We start from the raw sequence: 7,081 nt of genomic DNA on the forward strand, positions 1-7,081 counted from the left end.
CTCTCTCTCTCTCTCTCTCTCTCTCACACACACACACACACAAATACACACACACACACATTCTTTCACTGTCTCTTTCACCTCAAAACTACTGCATTGCTCCCCCCGCGCTCACAACAACAGCGGGATACACGATAGACACCAACAATGAAAACTTCGCCCATGCTACTTCTTTAATGTACAAGTTACTCAGCAGATACAAAAGTATTTAGTTGTTGGAGAGCTCGACAGCAGAATACTACGTTCTATTAACTCTTTGTCGACGTAGCAGACACATATGTCCGATCAGCAGCAAACCAAAGCCCATGAGGTTGCTCATTTTGAACTATCATACACAAATCAAACACACGAATTTGCATATTTCATATCATGCATACTGCTGCCTGTTATGTAAGTTTCAGATAAAGGAAGCGGAATTTAAATATATCAAATCAATAAGGGAGTCATGTCTCTTTTTTAAATGATCCCAAAGCAACACGCCTTTAAACGTGCAAAATGAGTGTCCTCAATGAGTTAAATATGAGTGTGCTTCTTCACCCCCATCGACATAGTTTAGATTATTTAGGAGGCAGGCTTCCAAATCTGTCTGTAAAGGTCAACCCGTACTGAGAGGGGTATGACATCCAAGCAGAAAGAATGAGATACTCGAGATAATGTTTCTCTCCAGCCGGGAATGGAACTGGGGTCTCGTGTGTGCAACAACGAACTGCCTAACCGCTACACTACAGACGCCGGTACTACATCTTGGAACAGCCTGAAGTCCTTGAACGACTTGACACAGATTCAGTCATCTTTATTTCTTACCTCAGAATTAAAACGTTCTATCTGCTCAATACCTATCTTTGAGAAATTTGACGTCATTTTTTTTTTAGTTTCACAGTATGTCATACTTTTTCGAATGCAATGCTTTGAGTATCTTGAAAACGACTCTGAATATTCTTACCATTTTGATAGAGCAGATTCAGAACGAATATTCGCTTTCTGACCCCATAGTCTTAGTAACTCAAAACGGCCAAAAATGTCAGACAGAACTTTGTAATTCTGAGGTAGCGACTTATTACCGGAATTCTCAACCGCTATATCCTTCCTTAGCAGAGAGACTGGGTTTGGGGTGGGGGGTGGGTGCAGAAACCTATGTGGAGAAAAGGAACACGACCAGGATTCTCCTTCTACTTCTTTTACTTCATCTCTAAATGGACATCTAAGTCTCTTGTGCTAAGGCTGTTGTTTGCTGCAAGTCCTTCAGGCGCCCAAAGAGTTTTGGGTATTTCTGCTTGGGGTCAGGCCATTATTTCCTAGCGTGATTCTCCCAAAGCTATTACCTTTTATACTGCCTTACATTTATGATATCTGTTCTTATTTACCGCAAGATGTCGAGGGGATATGCTATCGTCTGACATGGGCCAGGTGTGTTGCCTTTCAGAGGTTTTTTTTCTCATTCCATCATTCCATCTTTTTCTTTGTCTTTCCCTTGCCCTGAAGCCTCCGAATCTCATATTGTAGGCCTTTGGGACTGGCTGTTTGTTATGACTCCATTCTCACAGCGTGTCCAAACCATTAATTAATTGATTTTTTGCCTCTTAATGCATTTCTTGCTCGAATCGAAGCCCGTTTGTTGTCGGATGTCTTCGTTTCTTTGTCTTTCTCTCCTTGTGATGTTTAGCGTCTTTTTTCAGATGTTTAATTCCGCATTCTGTTATTTCACTTTGCTGCATTTTGTTGAAGACCCAGTTTTGGTACAGGTGGCAGAGAGTCGGTATGGAAATTATTCTGAAGAGGTGTTTCTTTGTCCCTAGTCAGACCTACCTACTGGCACCAATTCTCTCCCATCAAAACATCGCAATTGAAACCAAAAACAAAAAAAAATCCGATTTATCAGACCAATGGCTTTTATAACAGCTCGAAAAGTAAATCATAATATTATGGTCTCTTCTTTTTGTGGAGCAGACACAGTGGACGAACCACCTTGAGCGCCAGAGTTGGTCTACCAGATCTCCTAGCGCTTACAGTGCCATTTCTTTCAGTAGGTGAACATTAGGTGTCAGTTTAAACAGTAAGCAATGATGAGATTTAAAAGTAAAATGTATCAATATAGTATCATACTGTACTTTAGTGCTTCTAAGTCTTTGTCATGGGCGGCACTCAAGTGAAAATGGAAAGAACTCAACAGCAGATTGTACACCGTGTGGGTGATAAAAAGAAGACATAATATTATTATGCAATGTTGTGACACTAAATCACGACAGCTTTGCTCATAAAGTTATTCTGGGAAGAAAAAACTGTGAATATTTACATTAAACCAAAAGAAATAAAATCTATGTTGGATTTCCTTTTATTTCATGTATTACTTATTACTGTACCTTTGGTCGGGACAGAGTTGTACCAAGGTCACACAAATTACTCATTTTGAGCCAGATGTTACTATGCTAGAAAGAGTATCTCTGTCTAAACATCTGCCTATAAAAAGATTCTTGTGAATGGTAATCTCATCCGATAATCTTCCCGTTTGGCTGTGCCGTTCGGTATCTTAGACGATCTCTCTTACCGCCTGTCTCATTTTATTCAATCTTAACACCCCCCCCCCCTCCGCCTGTCTGTTTTTCTGTCTATCTTCCCCATCTGTCTGTCTGTCTGTCTGTGTGTCTGTCTGTGTGTCTGTCTGTCTGTCTGTCTGTCAGTCAGTCTGTCTGTCTGTCTGTCTGTCTGTCTGTCTGTCTGTCTGTCTGTCTGTCTGTCTGTCTGTCTGTCTGTCTCTCTCTCTCTCTGTGAGTGTGTGTGTGTGTGTGTGTGTGTGTGTGTGTGTGTGTGTGTATATATACATATATATATATACATATATATGTCTATATATATAGGTGTCTATGTCGATCTACATGTAGGATTATGCAGTCTCTCCTATCTAGACTACTCTGATACTGATGCTGATGATAACTTAGAGTAATTTATTGCTACATGCAACCTGAATTCATTCATATTTGTAGCAATGTGTGAGATATATGAGAGAGAGAGAGAGAGAGAGAGAGAGAGAGAATATCCACAAGCACGTGTGGACCAGTAGTAAAGAATGAATAGGCCGATTTTATATCAAATTAAACGTACTTGAGAACTGCGGTAGAAAGAATGCAGGAACATAAATTTTAATATTTGCAATGGAAAAGTGGACGTCGGCCTTCCAAAGAATGCTTGCCAGGTTGCAAAATGCAATAACATTATCATTATTACCATTATGATCTTTACTGAAATAAAGAGAAGGAAAGAAAACGTATAATAATCTAAACACATGACCAACTTACGACACGATGAACAATAACTCATTCATGACTGTCTCAAATAAAAAAAGAGAAGACGGAAAACCATGAGAGCCAGTGCCTTTTCCATACAAGATATCAGATGATTACGCTATTGTTCATGCAAGTTGCTGCAAATGTTGTATATATACACTTCATCATCGACGTAAATCTAAGCATATAGGAGGTGGGATGCTTCGACCTTAGCCCCGAGACCCAACTAGGGTGAATGGGATACTACATCCCAAAAGAGAGACAGTAGATAGTCGATAACATGTCTCTTCTACCACTTCGGGAATCAAACTCGCGTCCTTTGACAGAAAAAACAGCAACAAAAAGCATAGAAAAAAACCCAACCAATTACACCACAGACACCAGTGGTATGAGTTTTCAAAGATAGATAGATAGATGATAGATTCTGAAAAACAAGAGGTAGATCTACGGTTTAGAAACATTTAAGTATTATGGCAAAGGCTGAGTGTTTTTCTACAAACTATAAATATTAAAGAGTCTGAAGCTATTTCAAATATAAGAGTGGAATACAACACCTCAAGTGTCATCATGCTTGGATGCAATGCTGGCGACCCTGGGGCGAATAATTAGGTTGCTGTTTATTTATTTGAATCAATCATCCGAGTGGTGTTATTGGCTGTCTGTCTACTAGATTTAATTCCATGTGAGATGAAGGCCAAATTTGTTAATAAGGCATTAAGGTATTTCTACCTTTGAATCTAATCTTAGATGTAATGAAGACGAAAAATTCAGAGCTCTAAGCAAGGCTACGAAGAGAAGCAGAAATGAGGACGGTACTGGAAATAAGTACAGACGAAGGAATTTTAAAAATCCTTGTTAATAATGTTTTCTTAGAACTTGATGGGAGTGCTAATAATGGTGTTTTGTGGGCTTAATGTCCCATTCAATATTGTAAGACTATTTAGAAAGTGGCGCCTCTTTGTGCAATATTTCTCTCCTGCATGACCGAGCCACGTAGCAGAGGGCCTTGGAAAGACTTTGAACTACACAGGATTACGAAAGACTCTTTGCAAATTCTGATCTGATTCATTTGCATCATAGCCAAGAGCGATATCATCTCAGCTTACAGACAGTTCCACGTCAAACAAGAACTATTTTGTCAGGCAACATTACATGTACACCTCTAAATTCGACAAAATTGTAATGGCCTTCTGGTCGACGGTTATTTCACCTCACGACGCAACCGACCACTTTTTAAAATATAGATCATTTGACGTGACAACATAAAACTCGATCCTCTGAGTTTTGTTTGTTTGAATAAAACTCGATCCTCTGAGTTTTGTTTGTTTGAACAAAAATCGAGAGCTCATCGACACGATAATGATCATTTCTTACTGGAAAAAAATAAGACAGACAGAAAGAAACAACACTGGAAAAGTAAAAAAGTATGACCTACAAGTGGCGCCCTCCAACGAGACAACCGTTGATCCTTCAATGTCACAGAGGTTACGTCGACGCTTTGGCGTCATAGCATTAAGGGGGGTTGGGGGTGGGGTGTGGCTACACCTGAAGGCTTTCTATCATGCTTATTAGTGTGTTACCATATTTCACACTTATAACAAGAAGGGTAATGGGTCTAAAAATCCGCAATCAAATTTGGAAAAAAAAGTTTCGTTTCCATTGATACGGCGGCCATATTGGAATTTGTTGACATGTCTTACATAATAAATACAGATCTATCTTTTTATGGAAATTAAATTATTTTTTTGCATTCATGTTAGCAAACATTAGATCTAAAAATTTGTCTGTTGATTTTTTCTTAAAAGAAAGAAAATTTTTAATAATTTTTTTTCTGAGGTAGTAGTCAAATTTGCAAAAAAATCTGTGAAAATCCACACTCCAGACACCACAAACAAAAATATACTATATACATCAAAAATTGAACGAAGAGAATTTTAGCATTACATCTTCTCTTCATTCTGTGAAAATTTCATGAAGATTGGATGAAAAATGGTGGCGTTATTCAAAAAGGTATAGAGAAAAATCGCGTTTTGAGAAAACGGCCGATAAAGAAAAATAAAATATTGACTTTAATGAGGAAATTGTGGAGACAAACATGCCCGGTATGGGAAAAAATAAGGCTTTTATGGGTTCTTACTATTGACCTGAACATCCATGTCAATAGTAAACAACTGAAACAGGTGAAAGAGTTTAAATATCTTGGCAGCACTTTGTCTGAAAACGGGTGCATAGACAGAGAAATAGAAATGCGAACTCAAAAAGCCAACTCTGTCACCTACCAGCTCGCACCTCTTCTATCTCATCCAAACATCTCCATGGACACAAAGAGACAGCTTATCACCTCAATATTCATACCAACATTATGTTATCAGTGCCAGACCTGGACCTTAAGCAAAACCCATGAAAGCAAAATCACCACATGCGAAATGAAATGTCTTCTCATCACAAGACGAGACATGCAGAGAAATGAAGAAGTAAGAGCAGCTATCGGCACTGAGTCCTTCCTGCGTTACATAGAAAGACAGAGGATAAAATGGTTTGGCCACATGTTACGCATGTCACCTGACCAGCCAGCCTCGAGAGCCTACAACACCAAGCACTCAGGCTATAAAGGAAGAGGAAGGCCGCGCAAAAGGTGGATCGAGGGTGTCAAGGAAACCCTAAGAAAACATAACATCACAACTGAAAGAGCTCCGGAGCTGGCCTACCATAGAAAACTGCATCTCCCCTCGACGCTTACGGCAACAGAGGATGAAAATTTGAAAAAGTAAAAAGTAAGTAAGCGATGAAATAGTTGTAGGAGAGGCTGAGGAAGCTATAAATGCATACAACTCAAATTCCATAATGTTGAGCCAAATCGAGACTTTGGGGGTGTAGCCCTCCACCCCCTTAATGTCGACTCACTGACGTCACTGCATCAATGTCGAACCTCTTACCCAGACATCAAGATATTAATGTTAACTTCATATAGGATCTTGGACAAATTCTCTCATCTTATTGCTAAAATGTTTACGAAAAATCAGCTAAAAACTGGTTAGTGTCCTTTAAAAAAAATTCTTGGTGACTTCCATCTGGAAGCCTTGCATCAGACTTTTAGATGGCGTCTTGTTGCTTGTTCTAATTTAAAGGGTTTGAATGCTGGACAATAGAAAACAATAGAAAATTAGAAGCAGCAGAAATGTGGTTCATAAGGTGAATACTTAAAATATCATGGGCAGAAAGGAAGACAAACCAAGAGGAGCTGGAAATGGCAGGCATTAAAAGAGCACTCATAGAGACAACAAGGAGGCAACAGATGGAATTCTTGAGGACTATACAACAAATAACGGTTGGCCCAACAAAGTATGACAGGGGAAATGGAAGGGAAGAAAACATGTATAAATTGTCTAAACACACGACCAACTTATGGCACGATGAACAATAACTCATTCATGACTGTCTTGAATAAATAAGAGAAGACGGAAAACCATGAGCGCCATTGCCTTTTCCATACAAGACATCAGATGATTATATATAATGATTGTTGTTTGATCACACAATGTGGACATTTTGTGTTTCCTATTTATTCGTCCATTCTGTTCTCCTTTTCTCACGTGTATCAACAGTCATAGCCTTTACCTTTGTATGAGCTGTAAATGATTAAAATATACCACAGGCGCGCCATGAGCATTATGTATGGTATTATGTTTGAGATCGGATGTGTGAGAAATAGATAGATAGATAACAAGGAGGTTATGGTCCTTGGTAGATAGATAGATAGATAGATAGATAGATAGATAGATAGATAGATAGATAGATAG

The sequence above is a fragment of the Aplysia californica genome, unplaced genomic scaffold (genome assembly GCF_000002075.1).
Source record: "Aplysia californica isolate F4 #8 unplaced genomic scaffold, AplCal3.0 scaffold00883, whole genome shotgun sequence".
NCBI lineage: Eukaryota > Metazoa > Mollusca > Gastropoda > Aplysiida > Aplysiidae > Aplysia > Aplysia californica.